Raw genomic sequence first — 23,477 nt, 5'->3', positions numbered from 1 at the left:
AGGTGGGGCTGGGCCATTTTTGCCTTGGGAGCCAGCAAAGGGCTAAATATATACGACCCTCGCAATCTCCTTCCCTACTAACTGGGACTGATTGTTGAGGACTAAGAGGGAAGTGGAACTATTTCCTAGTCAGGAAAAGGGAGGGGGCTGCCAGAGAAAGCTGGAGAACAGTCTGTGAAAGTTTAAATTACAAGGCTTCTTGGCTCCAGACAGGAAGCTGTATCACATTAATCTGGTCTGTGTAGCAAGAAATACACTCTACCGAGCATTGAATTGAGTCCTGCCAAGGAGCGTCATCTGCTGGCAGACTAAGGAAGTGCATGCAAAAAAAATAAAAAATGAGAGGCATTTTCCAGCTTCTATAGCCTTCCTCCCAAGGCCCTAGGAAGTGTATCTACAACCAATTAATGGGTGCAGTGCCCAGTTTTAAGCAACCAGCAGGTGCAATCCTAACAATCCAGGTTGAGCCAAGAATCAGAAAGCACTGGTAACACACGGCCTCCTACCACTAAATCCCTATAAAAGAGATAGAAATTGAGCATCTGAGTAAACTACATCCTATCGGATGCCTAGACATCAGCAAAAAATTAAGAGCCATACTAAGAAAACAGAAGATATTGTCCAAGAAAAGTAATATATCAAAGCCCCAGAAGAGATGCAGAATTTGGGAGAACTAATTAGTGAGATGTGCACAAATTTCCAAAATCAAATTAATGTGTTGAAAGACAATATGGTTAAACAGATAAATGAAATCAAGAAGACATTGAGTGAGCACAAAGAAGAATTTGAAATCCTGAACAGAAAAGTAACAGAGTTCATAGAATGAAAGACACAAGAAGTGAGATTAAAAAAAACACATTAGAGGCCTACAGCAGCAGATTCAAAAGAATAGAAGAAAAAATAAGTGATATCAAAGACAGAAAAATTAAAATTGAGAGAGAAAAGAATGGAAAAAAAGTATTAGGGGCTCAGAGAGTTGAATGACAACACAAAACACAACATACTTGCCATAGGAGTTCAAGAAAGAGAAGAGAAGGGGGAAAGGGGGCAGAAAGAGTATTTGAGAAAATAATAGGTGAAAATTCCCTAACTCTTATGAAAGAAATGAACTTATATGTCCAAGAAGCGCACTGTACCCCAATCAGAATAAATCGAAATAGATCTACTCCAAGACACATACTACTCAGAATGTCAAATGCCAAAGATAAAGAGAAAATTCTCAGAGCAGCAAGGGAAAAGCAAACCATCATGTACAAGGGACATCCAGTAAGCTTAGCACAGATTTCTCTTTAGAAACCATGAAGGCAAGAAGACAGTGGTATGATACAATTAGGGAACTGAAAGAGAAAAAGCTGCCAGCTGAGAATTCTTTATCCAGCAAAATTGTCCTTCAAATATGAAGATGAATATAAAATATTAATAAACAGAAGTTAAGAGAGTTTGCAAAAAAAAAAAATCCACCTTTGCAGGAAATATTAAATGAAGCCTTAGAATCTGAAAGAAAAAGACAGGAAAGAGAAGCTTAGAGGAGAGTATAGAAGAAAAAATAGCATAAAGGCTAACTGAAAGAGTAAACAGACAGACAAAAATACGATATAACATAGGAAAACCAAAGAATAAAATGGTGGAAATAAATGGTGTACTTCCAATAATATCATTAAATGTGAATGAATTCAACTCCCCAATGAAAAGATACAGGCTGACAGAATGGGTGAAAAAAAACCATGAGCCATCCATGTGCTGCTTACAAGAAACTCACCTTAGACCCAGGGATACAAAATGGCTGAAAGTGAAAGGTTGGAAAAAGTACTCCATGCAAATTATAACCAAAAAAGAGCAGGCGTAGCTGTATTATCAGACAAAACAGCCTTTAAATGCAAAAAAGTTATAAGAGATACATAAGACCATTATATATTAATAAAAGAAACAATCCACCAGGAAGATATAACAGTCATAAATATCTAGGCACCTAACCAGGATGCCCCAAAATACATGAGACAAACTCTGGGAAAATTGAAGGGCAAGTAGACCTCTCTACAATAATCGTTGGAGATTTCAACACCACGCTCACATTGTTAGATAGAACAACCAGACAGAAGATCAACAAGGAAACAGAGAACTTTAACAATATGATAAACGAGTTAGACCTAACAGACATATACAGAACTCTGCATGCATACTCCGCAGGTTATATGTTCTTCTCAAGTGCCCATGGATCTTTCTCCAGAATAAACCACATGTTAGTGTACAATGCAGTTCTCAATAAATATGAGCAGATTGAAATTATACAAAGCACCTTCTCAGATCATAATGAAATGAAACTGGAAATCAAAAATAGACAGGATGAAAGGAAATCTGCAAATGTGTAGAGGCTAAACAACATACTCCTAAATAAATAATCAGTGGGTCAAAGAAGAAATTGCAAGTAAAATCAATAAATATACTGAGACAAATAAAAACAGGAACACAACTTATCAAAACTTATGGGATACAGCAAAGGCAGTCTTGAGAAGGAAATTTCTAGCCCTAAATGCTTATATTAAAAAAGATGAATGAGCTAAACTCAAAGATTTAGTCGAATAACTGGAGAAACTAGAAAAAGAACAACAAACCAATCCCAAAGCAGAAGGAAAGAAATAATAAAGATTAGAGCAGAAGTAAATGAAATTGAGAACAAAAAATAGAGAAAATCAACACAATCAAAAGCTGTTGTTTTCAGAAGATAAATAAAACTGACAACCCCCTAGCTAGACTAACAAAGAAAAAAAGAGAGAAGCTGTAAGTAAATACCATCAGAAATGAAAAGTTATGACTGACCCCGTTTGAAATAAAAAGAATCATAAGATAATATTATGAGAAACTGTATGCCAATAAACTAGACAACCTAGATGAAATGGACAGATTCCTAGAAATGCACAACCAACTACACTGACGCTATAAGAAGTACAAGAACTTAACAAACCAATCACATTTAAAGAGATTGAATCCATCATCAAAAATCTCCCAGCAAATTATTCCCCTCATGGCCCTTGAGTTGTTTAGAGACTCCAGAAAGAGATCATCTCCTCAAGAAAAGGCTATTCTGACATGGAAAGTGAACCAATATGCAGAAGGCTACAGAACATTCCACTATTCTAAGGACAAAAAGAGTGAGAAAACAAACATTCAAACCCTTGTTTTTTGTCTCTGTTTTTTAAGCAGTCCTCTCTTAGAGAAGAATCAGGATATAAAACCTCATTTGGTAAAATCCTAGTTTAACTGTGGAACCATTCATAGGAAAACATGGCATCCATTTCCTCTCCTCCAGTTTCTACCCCCAATTGCCATCATGAAATTCTTTCTGCCTGCCTTGGCCCCTTCAGTCCTCACCTCCCCTTTATGGACCAACTCTTCTTTTTCAGATCCCATGAAACCCTGGGGATGCCATTCCTGAGCCACCTCATTCTGAATCCCATGGCCTTGGTGGTACCACCCATTTGGCAAGTATCACACGTAAACTGGGTCTACGTTCAGTATGAACATCCTATCTCTTTTCCCACTTGCCTGTTCCTTAAGAGCAGAAAATGTGTTCTTGAGGTATTCATCAGCCCAGCCTGGTCCCTGCCCATGAATTTGTCCAGTTCAACCCAAGAGGAAAAATATCACATTGCATCTGTGACAGAATGCATTTTTAAAGGTTGTTGAGGGGAGCAGATGTGGCTCATGCTGTTGGGCACTCACCTCCCATGTAGGAGGTCCTGGGCTTGTTTTCTGGTGCCTTCTGGAGAAGGTGAGCAAACAATGAGCAGACAGATGAGAAAATCACCTGGGGGATGGTTAAAAAAAATTATAAAAGTAAATGAGGTAAATAAATCTTTAAAAACAAAATTAATCATGGCTATTTATTTATTTACTTATTTAATAATAAATAACCTTGAGAAGGTTTCAAGACAGCTGACTCCTGGGACCTCCCAGGATTGTGTAAATCCTTATTGGAGCTGCATTTGGGGTTTAAAGTGATGCATTACACTTCTTCTGTTTTCTAATACATGCCCCCATCTGTCACCTCTATGTCTCTTCTTCGCCATGCCTGCAATATATATTATAGTACAGACACCTGCTTGGCTGAACCTTAATATCCCATGATGTATAAAACATCAGAAGGTAGACGGTAGAAGTGGCCACCCCAACTCTAGCTATCTCTCTACCTATTCCTGCCTTTCTCGCTGCAGACCAGGGAAGTCCATTTCCTCTCAGGAGGTTAATCCCAGAAAAACTGTACAAGGAATTTTCAAAGAACATGAGGTTAGCATTAAAACTTTCTTTTGAGAGAACTAAATTTAAACAGAGTAGTCATGTGTTGAGAATGATTAGCAAATGCATCAAATGACATCTTACCTTTAAGTTCAAACTTTTAGAAAATTGTCTAAGAAGCTATAAGATTAAATCTAGAGCAAACAACTCTCTAAGCACATGAGTAGACAGTTTTACTTGATTTAAAGGGTTTGAAGTAAAGCAATTTTGGTATCAGGTTATTAGGGTAAGGGCAATGAAGTTCATCCCTGCCCTTTTTGTGTTTCTAGAAAATGATCTGTTTACAACATGTGCTGATATAATCCTGTATCCAGGTAATACAATTACGTTGTTATCTAACATCGCTTAAGAAAACATTTAGGATGTTTTAATACACATCTTAATAGCTATCTGACTTAAGAATGGCGGCGGTATTATATTTCTTTAAGAACTAAAAAGAATTCTCTAAGATTTAATGTGAAGATAGGTATCAGGCTCTCCGAAGAAGTAAAACATCTTAATTCCAAGATACTGTGGTCACCAAGCACTTTCATTATATGACAATGCATTTATGGAGTAGAAATCCTCAAACGTTTTCCAGTAATAAATGTTCCAAATTCTTTAAAAATTCCTATGTGATGGCAACTTGTGCACATTAAACATTTCGCTTTTTTTTTTAATTTTTGCCTTTTTTTAAAAGAACATAGATCACAAAAAATGTTACATTAAAAAATATAAGAGGTTCCCATATACCCCACACCCCACCACCCTACTCACCCCAAGAATGTCCTTAAATAAATATTTCATGCTTTAAGTACAGTGCTGTTGAAAGCTCATCAACTAAATTCCAGCGGTAGCAGCGTTTTCCCTGTGCGCCCTCATCCTCCTTTTCCTCTCGCACTGCCATCTAAGGGTGCTGCCTGCATCCCTGAGGAGCACAGTACAGTGGGTTCTCTCCGCCTACCCATCCTTCCCTGCCGTCTCCCCTCCCCAGTCCTTCTCCCACGCTCACCTCTGTCCACCCTTGCTTTGCTCTGCTCCCACCCCAGGGAAGGTGAACTCAAACCCAGCCCTGGGCTGAGGGGGCCTGATGTGAGGCCGCTCAGGCGTGTGCCTCACAGAGGGTGTAACTGGGAAGGGCAGTGGGTGCCCAGACGCTCCAGGCTGAAAAGAGTGCGCTACAGAATTTCACTTTCTGTGAAGGTAGAAAGTCTGAGAAGCAAGAGAAAAGGGTTGGTTGCTTCGCCTTTGAAAGCGATTGGTTCAGCAATGCCGTGTGATCCATTCAGGCCAGTGAGATGAAAGAGGGGATTTCCTGATGAAGGGCTGAGGTAAAAGAGGAGATTTCATGAGCAAAGTCTCTTCACTCTGAGAAGAGAATCCAAGGATGAGAGGGCCTTTCTCCTTTTTGACTGGGTGTAGATTACATCCTGAAATACTCTGCTTACTATCGCTGTACCAAGAGTTCAAAGGATGACAGTGTTCTTAGGATTTCATCTACAAAAGCCAACCTTATAAAACATTTTTCAAAGAAAAATTATCTTTTTCTAAGTAACATAATACATCAAGACTTAATGAATGGAAATTACAAAATTAGGTTTTCGTTTAGAGTATAGTCTTAATATCACAATGAAAATTTTCTTTCTTATACATTGTTGGAAGAAGGAGCTGCTTCATAACCAACTGAATCCCTGAAGTTAATATAAAACTCAGTCCATAATTTTCTCCCTCCAAGGGCCTTACATTAGTTTTGACACATTTACCCAATATAAACCCCACCGACCTGAGTTCCAGATCTAATCGGTTATGCTAAGAGAGTTAAATTAGAATTCAGATTGGGATGGCTTGCTCTTTGCTTCACTCTCTTTTCTTGAGATATTTAAATTTACAATGATATATTAAGATGATGTTGATAAAAATTCTCATTTTCCTTTAATCCAGAAGAGCTTAATTTCATTTCTTTTCACTTGGAAATGAAGTACATGTAAATAACCAACTGCTTTCCTATCAAATATCAGCCTAAAACATAAGCAGCTCAAATTGTGAATGGACACATTGGAATTTCATCCACAAATTGAGATTTTTGTTGTCACACCATTTTAAGATTGTCCTTGTGCTTTAGTTTGCCAAGGGACTGCTGATACAAAGTACCAGAAATGGGTTGGCTTTTATGAGGGGGAGTTAGTTGGGGTAAAAGCCTACGGTCCCAAGGCTGTGAAATGTCCAAATTAAGGCATCAGCAGAGATGCCTTCTCCCCAAAGTCAGCTGCCACGTGGTGGAGCAAGGTGGCTGCCCATCTCTGCTGAGGTCTCAGCCTTCCCCTCTGGTCTCCTCGTGGAGCTCAGCTGTGAGCAACCAGTCTCAGGGCTTGTCTCCTCTGGGCCTCCTCTGTCAGTGTTGGCTGTCCCACTTTCTTCCCAAGTTCAGCTGCAAGCTGTCAGGCGTAGGGCTCATCTCACCCTGGCCTCACCTCTGGGAGCCTCTCGGGGGCTTCTCGCCTTGGGCTCAGCTGTGAACAGAACTGGAGTCCTCCCTCTCACGTGGCAGGATCAGTATGGTGGCTCCCTTTTCCTCTGCGTCTCTCTCCGTGTGTCTCAGCAAGAGAGCGGAGACTCAGCCCGAGTCACGTCTCAGTGACGTAGTCCAATTGAAACAGTCTCACACCCACAGGAATGGGTTAGTTCAAAAACATAATCTTTCTCTTTTGGGGATTCGTAAAATAATTTCAAACCACCACACCTTGTTAGTTCCTTCTCTATTCTGGACAACCTATGTGAGAATAAGGATTGCTTTTTTCCTCCAACATAGTATTGAGGTCATTTCATCTGATTTAAGCAATTATTTTTTAGAACTCTGTTCCCTTTAGACATTGGGGTTCATGACAGTCTGTCAGGGCCCCTGCCAGGTGGGATTTGGGAACTCAGAGAGTCAAATGTGTGTCTCTGGGCCATTACTTATCACCCCCAAAAATGTGGAAACTAGATATTAGATATTATCAGTACTATTTTTTTCCGTTAGTATGGACATGATTTTGAAAGTCTTCTGTTTGTTGTTTGGAATCCCTTGGTTTCGCTAGGCTTTCCTTTAAAAAGTCCCTCCCTGTCATTTCTGTTCTTGCCTTCCATATAACAATAAACATTTTCCTCTCATTTGCAGTGATGACCTTTCTCTGTGTCTATGTTTTCTCACCTTATATTGCCAGACACTGAAATCAATTACAGCAGCATGAATCCCCAAGCATGAAATGACTTTTCAGAGCTGCACTTCTCTAGGCCACCAGAAGAAACCTACTTGCAGAAAGGAGCCTGCTACCAAGCAAAGCATTTTAAAAGGTTGAGGGCATTTGATAAACACTACACGAAAGCGTTCAATTAAAATTGGTCAAGTAACCGTAACAGACAGAAAAATAGAAACTGCAGATTTGCCCAATTAGATGGGGTCTGAGACTCTTAGTCCATTCCACGGTCAGGGATGCCCTTGACAATATTCTAAACATCCAGTTTCACCATCAGGCAGAAGTTTCTGACAATGAACCCGATGGGGAGTTGGAACTGGAAATGAAAGAAACTTACTGACCTCAAAGGGCTAAAATCTCTCTTAAGTTAACACTTAACATCTTTTCTAAGTTGAGTTTTTTCCCCACTCTACCTGTATAGCTCTGTTGGCCAAATAGGTAGTCACTGGCCGCTGGTGACTATTTAAATTAATTAATATTAAGTAAAATTAAAAGTGAAGTCTCTCGGTTGCACTGGCCACATGTCGAGTGACCAGTAGCCACATGCAGCCAGTGGCTTCCATATTGGGCAGTGCAGATATGGGCCCCCAAACCATCACAGAAAGTCTTATCCGGCAGCTCGATCGCAGAGGGTATACTGCTACCGGAGAACAGTTCTCAGCACCTGTGGCTCTGCTCTGCGGGAGGAGCCTTTGTGTCTTTTATGTAGTTACTCACCATCATGAATACTGCAATCTTGACTGCTTTCATTTTAAACCATCCAGTGTTTCCCATCACCCACTCAAGAGCTGCACTCCTCAAATAGCATTTCAAGCCATCTCTGGAAGTTTCCGAGCCCCACCTCACACATTAACTTTGGCCCCTCATCGTACACACACCCAGTGTCCTAGCCAAATAGGACACTCTTCCAGCCACGGTCATGGGGTTCTCCTGATTTGGAGTCCTTGCTCCCGCTCAGCTACTATAGAAACTGTGCTTCCTTTCCTCTTTATCTCGGCTTTCTCCTCCGGACAGAGCATTTACATGCTTCTCTCGATTCAGGTGTACTTCTCGGCTAGTTGGAATCCCTGAGTTCTTGAAGGCTTTTGTTTCAGAGCACATGGACTGTTCTCTTGCATTTAGTGATTGGTAGGCATGCCTGAAAGGACCAGCCCGATACCACTGTGTCTTGGCCACTCTCTCCAGGCCTGACACACACGCGGCATCCGGTCAGTGCCTCTGGACTGAAATTTAACCTGAACACCACAATGGCTCTTGAAAACTCATTTTGGTCTCCCTAGAATTAGCTTGAGTATTATAAAATGAGTGCTATATTTTACTGTTGAAAATGTTACTGTATGAAGCTCTTTCTATTTCTATAGGGACAGAACCATAGAAGAAGAAGGATGGTACATGTTCATATTTTCCTGTGTGTGTGTGAGTGCAGCTCCAGCCGTGTACCTCTGGCTGCGTGATTCACCCTCTTTCGCTCTTTCTCTCACTCTCTTTTTCTCTTGCTTTTCTATTCTTTTGCTCTTCTAGGCCTCACCGGATCCTTTATTTGCTTCTCAGTTTTCTGCTCAAGCTACCTGGCTGTCTTTGATCCCTTCTCTTCAAACTTCCCTGTCTTGAGGTTCTCCCATTTTCCTTTCCTCCTCCTTTCCATCCCCGAACGCCCGTCTGCAGCCTGCCCCTTCTCCCCTCCGTGCACTTACCCCTGCCTCCCCATGACCCTCCCAGCCAGGCCTTTCTGACCCTCCCAGGGTGGGGGCCCTTCCGGGGACACTGTTCCAGGCTGAGCCTCTCGGAGGAAATCGGCCCCTCCCCAGTCCTGGGCCCAAGGCGGGGATTTCGATGCTATGGGGAAGACAGATGATGTCCCCAGGTAGAGTTTGCGAGCAGCCACGGCAGGCCACGATAACATACTCATTGGGAAATGCACGTGGACAAGCGCCGGGGCCTGCTGCTCGGGCCACGCACAGCTGCCTCTCCCGTAGGGGACGTCGGAGCCTCAGGACCAAGGCGATTGCTCAGGTGTTCTCGCATGCCCGGGGCCCTCCATTACAGTGAGTGTGTGAGCGCTTTTAAAACTAGGAGATGATGGCCTACAGTTACAGCTGACACTGCCCACACTGACGATTCTGTAAATGCTGTCATGATGAAGCACCTTTTAGGCAGGTGCCTCCCATTGCTGATGTGTCACCTGGCCTGAAATGGTCTCAGGGTCATCTCTGCAGCTTGAAGACTCCGGTCTTCAGAGTGGTGTGTGGCACAGCTGGCCAGGCAGCCTCCTCCTGTCCTCAGAGTGTAGGTCTTCAACACACACCTCCTCTTGATGAGCGCCATTGTCCCGACGGTATCGAGGAGGTTTTAGTTCTCCACTGAGACACTTATTTTTTTTTTAAAGATTTATTTATTTTCTTATTTATTTCTCTCCCCCCGCCCCGTTGTCTGCTCTCTGTGTCCATTCATGTGTGCTCTTCTCTGTCCGCTTGTATTCTTTTCAGCGGCACCAGATTTCTGTAATCTGTATCTCTTTTTTGTTGCTTCATCGTGCTGCGTCAGCTCTCCATGTGTGTGGCGCCACTCCTGGGCTGGCTGCACTTTTTTCAAGAGGGGCAGCTCTCCTTGCAGGGCACACTCCTTGTGCATGGGGTTCCCCTACACGGGAGACACCCCTGTGTGGCATGGCACTCCTTGCACATATCAGCACTGCGCATGGGCCAGCTCCCCACACGGGTCAGGAGGCCCTGAATTTGAACCCTGGACCTCCCATGTGGTAGGCAGACACTCAAAAATATGGACCGCTTCATGAATTTGCATGTCATCCTTGCGCAGGGGCCATGCTAATCTTCTCTGCATCGTTCCAACTTTAGTATATGTGCTGCCGAAGCGAGCACTGAGACGCTCTTGTGAAGGAAGATGGCAGCTAAATTTGTCTGCGCTGTGACCCCTCCACAGACACTGAGGGAACTGGTGACTCCTCTCAGTACCTGATGATCCCTGTGTATGTCTAGATCTGTTCAGAGTCTCTGTGCAGCCTGAAGCACTGAGGAGTGAATTTTCTAAGAGGATATAAATGTAGTTTCTTTTTCCTCCATTAGGCAGATGTCGTCAAGCTACGATATCTTCAAGCCACGATGCAGTGGAATGCCCCAGCTAACTCCACTGCTTAGGAGACATTTTGTTTCGACTTTCTCCATTTATTTACCCCATATTTCCTGAGGACCAGTCTCCCTGTGCTGTAGGTTTCTGTTGCATTTTGCCTGGCTCTTATGGAGGAATATGTGTGCCCTGGCCTCAGCCGCAGTCATCAGGGGGAGGAGTATAATTCTGACATTTCTCCCTCATTCCAAGTATGATTCTCTTAGGATAAAAGTTACCAGCTGCTTCAACAAACTTCAAATTCAGTCATTTCCAGATTGCAAAATGTGAGTTCTGTTTTGAGTAGTTCTTCATTTTCTTCTGGTGGTTCTCTCAGAGTAGTCCTAATTAATCAGATGGGGGCTCCTCCCACCCCGCCCCCACCCCCACGCGATAGATGCAGAACTGATGGGAGAAAGGCGCTGGACACGTGCTCGCAGTCTGTCACGTGCAGGGTTCTGCTGGGGCTTTATCACCTCGCACCATTTCACTGGGAGCACGTTCCTTCTCACACCTCGAGTTTCACCCTCCCGTCTCCCACAACGGTCAAGCCCTGGTCTGCATCCAAGGTCATGTAATTGCTACTTGATTTTTCTGTTGTGGTTCCATCTCCAAAATAGCTTCTTAAAATACCTTCTTCTCGGACCCCATCTTCTCTCCTTGCTGACTGCTTGTTCATAAATAGACTATCAGTAAATCCACTCTAACCCATACTCTGTCCCTCCATCCTGTGGACTCTGGGATGGTGATGTCCTCTCCAACTCTATATATGAGAGGGGGCTTAGATCCCACATGGATGCTGGATGCAATCCCCCTGCTTGCAGTTGTAGGCACTCTTGGCTCCCTGGGGTGGTGACTGACCTTCTTCACCTCCATGTTAGCTGAGTGGGGTAAGTCCAATAAACCAGAGGGTAGGAGTTGCAAGTCTGTTGAGGCTCAGCGCCTGGCTATCACGTGGTCAGTCCAGAGATTCAGGTCCCCTGGGTATACATATCTTCAAGGCTCTCATCTTGAAAGAAAGAAAGAAAACATAAGGGGAAAAAGTAAAGAAAACAAAGAAAAAAGAAAATAAAATTATTCTTTGCTCTGACTTACCCTCTCCAGCCATCATTATATCAATTCCTGGAATAATTTCTCCAGTTGCATTTTTTCATTTCCTTACTTCCACTTTACTTCTCAAACTACTCCAATTGTTCTTCAACTCCTTAATCCACACGCTGGCTCTCACTCAGGTCGCCAGTATCTCCATCTTCCCAAATTCAGTGGGCGTTTTCCAGCCGTCCTCCTCTTGACCCCTCAACAGCATCCAGCACCCTCGGGGTGCTGTACCTCCTGTCCGTCCCTGAAGCCACGGAGCCCCTGGCTCTCTCCCTCCCGGTTGGAGCATGCCCTGTCATTTTGCTTTGCTGCTTTGGCCACTTCCATCAGGGTGAGCCATTATTTCACTTTCCAATGACAGAAGCCCCCTAACTTGAACCAATTCTATTGGGGGAGGGCACCGTAGGAGGGAAGGTGAAAATGATGGCTCAGGGACGGCTGAGGGCAGGGAAGGGGTGGAGTTCTACCAGGATTCAGGCTGTGCGTCTCTCTGATGGGCTCTTGCTTTCCACTGCCGAAGTGCAGGTGCCTCTGCTTTTTTCTGCGCCTTGGCTTTATTGTCTCTGATGAGCCCATCAGTAGGAAACATGGTTTCTGAGAGGCCGCATAGCTTCAAGTTTCCATCTCTCTTATCTCCAAGTCTACAAGGAGAATAAAAGCAAAAGTCTTCCCTCAGCTCCAGTTTGAAACGTGCCATGAAGATCATTAAATTATTTCTTTTGGTCATATTTGACCACTGAGCCAATTAACTGTGGCCAGAAGGGTGGAGTCAAGGAGAACACAAGGAAGCCACATGGGATGAAAAACATGTCCAAGAAGAAACGTATGTGGGAGTGATTTCCTGCACGAAGGGAGGGAAGTAGGAGTGCTGAGTTAACACACTAGCCCTTGGCTGCACCTCCTCTTACTTGTTGGGGTTTCGCAGGAGTCAGTCCTTGACCTTGCTTCTTCTTACTCTATGCTTTCTCCCTACTTCGGCTGTTGAATCACATCGTGACATCATTTACCACCCCCAGTTCATGCTTCTTTTTTGAGATTCCCACCAATAACCAATGGCCCCACTAAGGTCCCAAAGACAACTCTAGTTCGTCATTTCCAAATAGATTTCATAACCTTTCCCCTTAGGCCAGCCTTGTTCTAACAGCTGCTCTCTGTCCACCTAGCCGTGCAATCCTGAAACCTGAGGGATGTTATGGACGATTCCCTTCAGTAACTTCCTCCCACCACCAAATAACAAATCATACTGCATCTCGACAGTATAGTCTCTTAACCATCTCTCAGATGTGCCTGGTTTGCTCCATCTCAGCCAGTACCACCCTCATGCAAACTGTCATCACCTCTATATTACCTAACCTAACCCAAATCAGCTAAATTTACGTGACTAAATTACTGCATTAATTACTGTAACTACTATCATTAATGTCCCTGCCATTCCTTTTCCTCTTTCTCCTTTCTCTGTCTCCCTTGCTCTTAAGCAAAGGACATGATTCTTTGTGTCTTAAAAAGCAAGTATTATGTTATAGATACATTCACACAATAAAAAAGGAAAAGAGACCAAGATACTTGCTCCTTCCTTTACGCTCCAAATTCGTCATGTGCTGTGCCTTCCCCTCATCAGCCCCCAAACTGCACCCCCATGTGCTAAATCCTAACAGCGGGACCATGCTCTCAGTTCCTGAGCCATCCCTTGCACCTGCCTCTTCAGGAGTGCTAGCTAAACACCTGCTACCACCTTGCCCCAGTCAAGCCCCCTTTTCACTGGCCAAGTGTCAGGGAAACCATTTCTGAACAAGAAGGTAGAGCAGGTCTACTCACAGAATGAATTGCATTTTTAATGGCATATTTTGGACACTTCTTTGGCAGAATATGACTCTTCCACTGGGGGCGGCAGTTTCACTGGGGGTGGAATTTAAGTTTCAGTCAAAGAGCAAGCACTTTAAAAATGTGTAATGAGTGTTGTTTTACTGCCCTTGGTTTTTATTTTTAATTTTTTTATAACAAGTTGTGCCCCTAAGTAGCATATTTCGACTCTGACATTGTTCTTTGACTGTGTTTGCATAACCATATCAACAAACTAATGTGAACATGGATCTGAGACAATTGAGCCTTAGGTGCATTTTTATAATTAGAATAGGAAAATATTTGCATTCAAATGAATTCAGACCTTCCATTAAGCTGCACTTTTTGGTAACTCCTCCTGTTTTACTTTTCTCAGTAACTTTCGAGACTCTTGGCTCCATGGTCAACCCCTTATTTAAAAAGCAAGGAAGGGGAAACGGACTTTGGCCCAGTGGTTAGGGCGTCCGTCTACCATATGGGAGGTCCGCGGTTCAAACCCCGGGCCTCCTTGACCCGTGTGGAGCTGGCCATGCGCAGTGCTGATGCGCGCAAGGAGTGCCGTGCCACGCAAGGGTGTCCCCCACGTGGGGGAGCCCCACGCGCAAGGAGTGCGCCCGTGAGGAAAAGCCGCCCAGCGTGAAAAGAAAGAGCAGCCTGCCCAGGAATGGCGCCGCCCACACTTCCCGTGCCGCTGACGACAACAGAAGCGGACAAAGAAACAAGACACAGCAAACAGACACCAAGAACAGACAACCAAGGGAGAGGGGGAAATTAAATAAATAAATAAATCTTTTTTAAAAATAAATAAATAAAAAATAAAAATAAAAAAATAAAAAGCAAGGAAGGCCACATTACTAGCAAAAAGCAATTAACTAATTTTCCATAATAAGTGGGCTCTGCAAAAATGTCACTTATAGGTTCAGGCAATGGTAACTTGGATATTTTCCTGACTTTGTCTTAAACAAAGCAATGGCAACAGCAATGACAAAAAGAAATAAAATAGCCCCAGGTCCCCAAATTCACCTTTTCCAACTATTGCTCCACACATATCCCATCACAGTCTTCAGTGTTGGTTTCTAACTCATCTGTCGTGCCATCAGGTTTACCTTTCCTGCTAGGGCAACAACCAGACTTTAAGAGGAGAGAACGCGAGGACGTTTCCGAGTGCCTTGCTACGTCTTCTCTGGCACGTTCCATCCTTCCAGCTCTTTTCTGCAGGTCCAGTAGCAAGCCAATTATGGAACAAGCACAACTGTTTTTAATTGTCACATCAAGTCACTTCTGTCTGACTTGGCAAACTCACCCAACTCCAGAGAGAAGAAATGGAGTTGTCTGGGTGTAATTGATGGTGCGGTTCTACAGTACGTCTGCCAACACATATGTAGACTGAAGCAGAAGTCAAAACAATTAGGGAGCAAAATATGGTCGTTACATCTCAGGCCAAGCGTTGTTCTCCCAAAACGCTGCATAACAAAGGCTTCTTCAAAACGTGTACCAACACGCACACATATAAATGCACTGTGCAGACTCTTCAGGTTTGGGGTTGGTACAGTGAGACTCGACTACGACCAGAACGAGAACAACTGTGCACTTGTATGACATTTAGACATTTGGAGATTTAATACTTGTTGGCCAGTTTTCAGGGAGAAAGGGATACCAATAACGTATTTAGAAATAGCATAAGAACCTGAAAAAAAGGATTGTGGCATTGTCTAATAAAAGGTACATTTGAAAGTGCTAGCCCATGTAGTAGTGAAATACAGGATAGTTTCTGGTTGAAGGCTTAACCATTACAGGAGAAAACCATGACACCCAGTGGCCAAAGACATTTGATGCTGCATACATTTCTCTTTGTCCTCTGCTCTTTATTAGTCATAAATACATTTATCACTTACGGAATGAAACACATCCATGTGAAGTAGGTAAAGTGTGCATGAGTATTTTCATATTTTCCCAAACATGCATGAAAATCTGTTCTTTGAAATCATGAATGCTGATGCTGTACCACTTTTGCTCTGCTATCTGCCACCTGCCTCATCATATCTATATGGACATATCTTTTAAATACATGTACCCATTTACAGAAGAACCTCCTGATCTAAATCCATGAATGGAACTCATTCTGTGCCAGCCAACTTGTTTTCCTTTGAAAAATTCCTCAAAGAAAGTAAAATGAAGTGTATCACTTCATGAAACAATCATGAAGATGGGCCTTATTTATATGTTAAGCAGAATGATTCATTATGTTAAAAAAAAAAAAAGGGATCTTTATGATGGGTAATTTTATTCCGGACATTGTTTGCTTCTCTTTAGTTGGCCATTTTCACTTATTAGTTTTTTTCTTCCATGATTCTTTACTTGTGTAAACCAGGGAAAGGATATGGTCATGGTTAAGTTCAAGTGAGATTCAAGCCTTGTTACATAAGGATTTTGTAACTGTGAGCAAGTTCTTTAAGCTCCTGAAATTTTAGTGTCTTCATTTGCATTATAGAATATACTTTATTGCCTTCCTTTGAAATACGGGAAAAGTAATTACTGCTTCTCTCTCCTTTGTTGCAAATACATGAATATGTATCTGTATGTCTATAAGTAGTTGACACAGGGTTTGAAGTTTGGTTATTATGCAATGTTTGTAAAGTTATAACTGTTTTAATTAATATCTATCCGGTGAGTATAGTCTCTTGCTACTGAATAGAGCTAGGAAATTTTTTGAAAGAATTAACTCCTTAGTGAAATTTTTGTTTATTACCTTCCTTTTGATGTATTGTTCTCCGAAAGAGGTGTTACTGAAATGATGCAGGTTCACTTGACATATGTCTAATGACTTCCCTTTGAAAATGTCCACCAAGTGTGTTAACGCTGAAAATGAACAGCAGTTCCCAGAAAGACTCCATATGGCCTTCTAGGCCTGAAAAAGCTCTCTTCATGGCCTTAGGCTAACTTCAGTTTCAGAATTGTTCTCACAGACTCTTTCTGACCAAGGAGGGCATGACACAAATAAGGAAAGGACAAAAGATTTCCTGCCAGTGTGTCTTTCCTATGTTGAGGCCCCTTCCTTTTCTTCGTGGGCCTGCTGGAAACAGGTCGAGCCATGCTGCCCACTGTCCTGATTTCCTGGGCTTCCTGGCTGAGCTGTGTTATTGCAGCCCTCCCAAACAAACACCTGAAGGCCACAGCATGAAAGGTGTGGAGACTCCACATTGTCCAGGCCATTAAACTCCACCCCTCCATGGGGGTGTGGCAATTTGATATTATGGATGAATTCTAATAGTAGATACTGGATTATGCTTGTAATCTGATCTGTACCTGGGCATGATTGAGTTATGATGAGGGCACGCTTGGCCTTCAGGACCGTAAGGCCTGCTCAAGAGAGCGGCATGCTTGATAGCCGTCCACCCTGTCGTGCCCGTTTACGTAGGTCCAGGCCGCGGAGCTGGGCTCCTCAGGCTCCAGCCACCTTCTCCTGGCCACACACGCAAGCCCCTGGGTGCAGGAAGCAGCGGGCTCTGTGAGAGAGAAGTGAGGTAAGGGAGCACTGAATTAAACGGCCAGGGGCACGCCACCAAGAACGGGCGCCGAAGAGCGCCACGAGTCTGCTGGATCCTGCGGCCCTGTGAACGCCTGGACGTGGCCCACACCCGCTTTCACGATTGCCAGGTGTTTCCATCAGCATCAGCGTTCCAGCTGTGGGTCTTTCCTCATCAGGACCATCGGTCCCTTTACATGAAAAAAGTTTTGAGAGCACATTAACGTCACGAGTATATAAATACACGTTTAAATGGATAAAATGATTTTAGTATTGAACACAAAAGAGACGCTCTTCCCTTGCACCAGTTGCAGTCCAGCTTGATTCCTCTCTGGAGTGCATTTCACCTCCGCCCTTTCAGCTCCTCTCACCGTGTGCTAGTGCCTGGAAAACAGCTCAAGGCTTATCTGCTACACCACTCTCAGCGCCAGAGTCCTGCAGAAAAATTACCACTCGAGTCCACCTTTGGGGCATCTATTTTTGAAAAACTTTTAACAGGGACTTTTTACTTCGTAAGTGTATAAAGCTGACAGAAAATATCTGCTGTGAGTGAGTGCCAGAGGCTACACTGTCAGGTAATTTATAGGCGTTCTGCTAAATGGTTGACCTTGGCAAATAGACGTATGACCACATGCTGGTGCCAATTTTAATACAAATTCCGTCTCAGGAAGGAATTAATGAACTGCTTAAGACAGATGTGGCCAGTGGAGTTAAACCTATGGGCCTCGCCAAGACCTCTTGCTTATCCATTGTCCTGATTCTGGATCCTGCTTTGTGTCCTACAGAAGCTTCTCACAGCATTTCCATCTATAACTATTGCAGAGATTTCAGTGTCTCTCCATGTGAAGATTCTTTTAGTTATTGGGTTCTAGGTGCATTGTCTTCCATGTTTTTCGCAATTCCATTCTTGCTTTTATACAAATCTGCTTAATTCTGCTATTTGATGTGGTTGCATATTACAATTACATGCTCAGAACATGCCTATTTAATCTTGTCATTTTGGTGATCCATCTCTCTTCACGGCACTGCACTAGGCTGGAGAAATTTTAAAGTGGACGCTAGCTTTTTGGAAGGTAGGAAGCTAGTAAATTTGTGAAGAAGATGAGATACTACATTAAAAAGCCTATCCAAATGCAACAAAGACATTTACTGTACTCAATCATTGGGATATATTCTTTGGGCCATAAACTCCTTTGAACATGAAATCTGTTCACTCTTCATAAATAAGAATCCACACAGGTAAATCCTGAATCCATGCACGCACATGCACATGCACGCACAATTATTTGAAGTGGTGGTTTGAAGCTGTATGTCCCTCCAGAAAAACATGTCCTTAAATCTGATGCATCCCTGGGGGGTGTGAACGCATCGTAAGCGGGATCTCGTGATGAGGTCACGTCAGTTAAGCTGTGCCCCACCTCAGTGAGCATGGGTCTCAATCCTATCCCGGAGTCCTTTATAAATGGAGTGACTACAAGGAGAGGAAAAGAAGGCACAGGAGCAAGAAGCTGAAAGCAGTGGAACCCGGAAGAGAAGGGAGAGAGCAGCAGGTGGCTGTCACGTGCCTCACCGTGTGGCAGAGGAGTCCAGCCGAGTCCCGGCTCGCTGGCAGCTGGTCTTTGGGAAGGAAGCCTCACCTTGCTGAGGCCTGGATTTGGACCTTCTCCAACTGTAAGCAAATAAACTCCCTTGCTAAGCCAACCCATTTATGGTATCTGCATTCAGTGGCCTAGCACACAAGAACATGCACTTAGGCACCCACCACCCCGAAGTCCATCCTCAAGTGAGGAACCCAGCTGCATGTGCGGAGTCCGGGTCATGTCATCAAACGCAGCCCCTAAATTTCAGCCCCTCAACAGTGTTGTACCCGCTTCCTGTGGTCTTTGTAACACTCTAGAGAAGGGGAATGCTATTCATTCACTTTAAACTTGTAGGTGGTTCAATAAATACCTTTAACGTTAACATTTTTAGATTATCTACTAAAAGAATAAAATTAGACTTCTGTACTGCAAGAGAGAAGAAAATGGAATGGGAAAACTCAGTCAACCTAAAATAAATAACAATCACAAAGCAAAATGGGAAGAACTAAAAAGACAACACGTGATACAAGTAGAAAGCACAATAATAGAAGATGGTGGAAGTAAATTAGGCTATAACAGTAAACACAGTGTAAATGGATTAAACTCTACATTGAAAAGATAAACACACAAACAGTTTGGGGAAAATAGATGGAAAATCAAATGCCAAAAATTCCCCAAAGGAAAGAGGCACAACTATATCAACATCAGACAGATTAAACATAAAAACAAAAGCCAGTCCTATGAAACCATGAGTTGCCTATATTGGAAAATGTGTTAAATTCTCAGGAAGATATAGAAATTTAAAATTTGTATGCATCTAATTTTATGTCCACCGTATATGTAAAAGTAAAATTGCCAGAACAAAAGCAGAAATGAACAAACCCACTTCTGCACACTCTATGCAAGCTGCAAGAATGCTCTGGGATTGGCATCGAGACAAAAAAAATAATATTAACATAAAATGCTTTAATAATTCAGTTAATAATCTCAAGCTAGTGGGCTTACATATTCATTTTGAGCATTCCAGGAATATTTCTAAAACTTAATCAAAAGTGTTCCATAAAGTATGTCTCATCAAATTTCAAAAAATCTGAAATTTTCCAACTATAATACCTACAATTTACCAAAAACTCTGAAAAGGCATCATATATTTGGAAATTAAAACAGACACACACGCACTTTAAGCTCCCTAATGGGTTAAGCAAGAATTCATAATGAAAATAAAGAAGTACCTAGAAGAACATGATTTGTTTGAGTAAATAAGTACTTAAAAGGAAATTTATAGCCTTAATTGGTATGAATGGACCTTATTTGAACATTGATTCAAGCAAATGAATGTTTAAAAATAAAAAATATGAGTGATGTAGAACAATTTCAGCACAGCCTCGATATTTAATGATTTAAGGAATTATTTTTATTTTAGGTGTTTCAATGGTATTGCACTTATATTAAAAATGGTTATATGTAAAATTATAAGATGTCTGAGATTTGCTTCAAAAATAATCAACTCTGGGTTAGAAATGGCTAGAGGTAGTGATGAAAATCTTGGTTGATTATAAGAAGCTTGGAGTCAGTATATAGGCATTTAGCATTATCTCACATGTTCGAATTTTTCCATCATAAACGTGTTTTTTTAGTTATACAATAAAAATCTCCCTTGCACCCTTCACTTCAAAAATCCAGTTCCCAGAGTCCAAAAACCAATACCATCAACAAATGCCATTCTTAGCTTCTGATATGTACTTTCAGATAACTTCATGAATTTACGAGAGAAACAGATGTCTGTTTTAATTGTCCCTTTTTTACATGAGGTATAGCATACCAGACACACTGATCTACAAATTACTCTCTTCACTTAAGATCATATCTTGAAAGTTTTTTCTTTTCATTGCATTATAGTGGCATTTCCATCCCTTGGGTTTATGATGTTTTATTTAATTAGTCTTATTCTGGTGGAGGTTTAGGTTGTTTAAAATCCTTTGCTATTAAAAGAGAGGGCATGAATAAATTTGTACACATACACTCTTACACACAAAGAAGTATACCTCTAGTAAAAATTCTCAAGTAGAACTCTTCAATAATCAATACATTTTTAATATTGGTACCTATTGCCAACAGTTCTTCAGAGACTTTTGAATTTGCACTTGCAACAGAAATGTGTGAATTATTTGCAACATTTTAATAATGCAGCACTTTTGCAAGGCTGCCTCTGCCTGGAGTATGTTCCTTTCCCTAATCACATGCCAACCTCTAGGGATGGCTTCAGGTGTTGCTGCTAAAGGGATCCCTTCCCCGACAGTACCTCCTGGGCTGGGCTGAGATGGCACCCTTGTCAGTTTGCTCATTGTTTTTGCTTGTTGTTTGTGCTCATTGTCTGCTTGTTGTTGTTGTTGTTGTTTCTCGTTGTGTGCTCGTTGTCTATTTAATTTTTTTCCTTAGGAGGCACTGGGAGCCAAACTCAGGACTTCTCATGTGGGAGGCAGGTACTCAACTGTTTGAGCCACATCTGCTCCCTGCTTGTTTTTGCTTGTTGTTTTTGCTCAATGTCTGCTCATTGTTTGCTTGTAGTCTTGCTCATTGTTTTTGCTCAGTGTCTGCTCATTGTTTGTCTTCTTTAGGAGGCACTGGGAACCAAACCCAGGACTTCCCATGTGGGAGGCAGGCGCTCAACTGCTTGTGTCACATTTGCTTCCTGTCATCTGTACTTTGTGCCATGCCTAACCTGTGAGGCTATCAGAGTTTTGTTACATGAGTGGTGAAAGAAAAAGCTTGCTATCTCTAAGTTGTATACCATTTCAAAATCAATTTTAAAATGCAAAATCATTCAAGTAAGATGTAAAAGCTAATTTTAAAAGAGAAAAACATAGTCAAATTCAGGAACGATGAGCAATAACAAGAACGAAAAATTAGAAATGATCTAAAAATAACAACTTTTAAGTTTTCAATGCAATAGGAATGGAGCAAATTTCTTTTTGTGATTCTGTTGCTTATAGAAATTACATTATAAACATACAGGCTTTTACAGTAATTCTGTCAACAAAAAATAAAATGGATACATCAAACAAGGGAAAAGAGCTATAAAATAAATCAGTATATACAGACATAGGACAATTAATCCATCATTTTGGTGCAACTTTGTGAAACTATTTTGTTAAAGTATGTTTTTCATTAATGTTCCTAAAAAAACAAGTTCTTCTAAACTCAGCCACTCATTCATAGACTCATTTATCAATCCATTCATTCACTCAATATCTCACCAAATATTCACAGTGACTCTATTGTTAATAAAGCTGTGCTACTGTTATAAGATATCCAAAATTTATTTAATACAAATCACAAGCTCTGTACATTTAGAGAAGAGAAGGAAATTATTTTATCAATAAATTATATAATTGTACTAAAAATATGCCCTATTGACTTTCATATTAAAAAATGGAAGGCAATGAAAATTTGACATTTACAGTAAGTTACATATAGAGAGGCATAAATTTACAATATATTGTAAACTTTTACACATGTATCTTATTAAGTCATGCCAAAGGGTTTAGGAAAAAGGGGATTCCATTTAAGAAACTTCCTTGTCCTAAAAACTTTCTGGGAACCATAAATTTGAGCTTTTCTGGATGAGCATTTCTATGTTTGGCAAGCAGAATCACCGTCCAAAAGAGCCAAGTAAGCAAGCGCCAACTAGAGATGCATTTAGAAAAAAACCCCGATCAAAAGGAGGAAAATTAAATACAAATGAGTTTTTATGGCTAAGTGAGTCGGGAGGTGATTCCAGAGGTTATGGGTATGCACGTCTCAGCAGGATCTCATTGACTGCCAAACTAAACAGTGCCGCAAGCAGCGGGGCTCCTGAGGGCTCTAGAGACTTCTAGACACTATAGGCAGGGCAGACATCTCAGGAATTTGGCACCCTGTCAGTGGGCCTTACCTTGGAATATATGATAAAGTATCCCCCTAATGTATTAGAGTTGGACTCATGATTTCCCTACACATGTTTCTCATGCCCCTTTATTTGAACTTATAATTAGCCCTATACCCATTAAATATGGGTCCCAGAGACTTAGACCTAGTGGCTGTTCATATACCAGTGTAGCCCTGAATCTCAGCAGAGCTGCAGCTAATACCTACCCTCCAGTTCATCAGACTCACCTGGTTCAACTAACAAAAGGATGAGGAGGGACAGCACCCATCCCCCCAAAGCAAAGCGTTTGTACAACAGCAAGCAAGACAGTTCCACGCCTCTGCCGCATGGGATCTAAGGCCCCTCTCAAGAGGGAGCCCAGTGGTCATCACTATCTCCAAATCCTCAAGACTGAGGAATGAATGGACACAAGGGGGCATTGCAACTATGGACTAAGGCAAACTTATTAATAATATTCTAGTAATGGAAGAACTAGTGATGTTGACATAAAGGCAGTGGTCACCAGAGGTCCTGAGGGGAGGGAGAAGAAAGAAGAGGTATATCATGGGACAGTTTTAGGGCATTGGAATTGTTTTACATAACCTTGCAAGGACGGATACAGGCCATTATACATTTTGTCAAAACCAATAAAATTGTGCAGTGCAAAGTGTTAAATATAATGTAAACTATAGACCATGGTTAGTAGCAGTGCTTCAGTATATGTTCATCACATGTAACAAATGCATCACGCTAATGAAAAGTGTTCTTAATGGGGGCAAGTGTGGGGAAGGAAGTGAAGTTTATGGGAATCCCCTATATTTTCGATGTAACATTTATGTAATCTAAAGCTTCTTTAAAAATAATCACTGGAAGCAAATGTGGCTCAAGTGATTGGG

General features: G+C 41.9%; 1 long non-coding RNA gene and 1 other non-coding gene across 2 annotated transcripts in view; both read right to left on the bottom strand.

The window, feature by feature from the left end:
• The window catches only part of LOC105746872 (uncharacterized), a 105,311-nt gene that overhangs the window by 4,561 nt on the left and 77,273 nt on the right, over window positions 1-23,477 (bottom strand). Inside the window, exon 2 of the long non-coding RNA XR_009184489.2 lies at window positions 3,721-3,805. This is a non-coding gene — a long non-coding RNA (uncharacterized lncRNA). The remainder of the gene's footprint in view (window positions 1-3,720; window positions 3,806-23,477) is intronic.
• LOC139438418 (U6 spliceosomal RNA) lies at window positions 10,281-10,387 on the bottom strand. Its single transcript, XR_011648094.1, has one exon. It is a non-coding gene; the product is annotated as a U6 spliceosomal RNA (small nuclear RNA).

The sequence above is a fragment of the Dasypus novemcinctus genome, chromosome Y (genome assembly GCF_030445035.2).
Source record: "Dasypus novemcinctus isolate mDasNov1 chromosome Y, mDasNov1.1.hap2, whole genome shotgun sequence".
NCBI classification, from domain to species: domain Eukaryota; kingdom Metazoa; phylum Chordata; class Mammalia; order Cingulata; family Dasypodidae; genus Dasypus; species Dasypus novemcinctus.
Note: the sequence above shows the minus strand (reverse complement) of the source record. Positions and strands in the feature narration are given on the sequence as shown.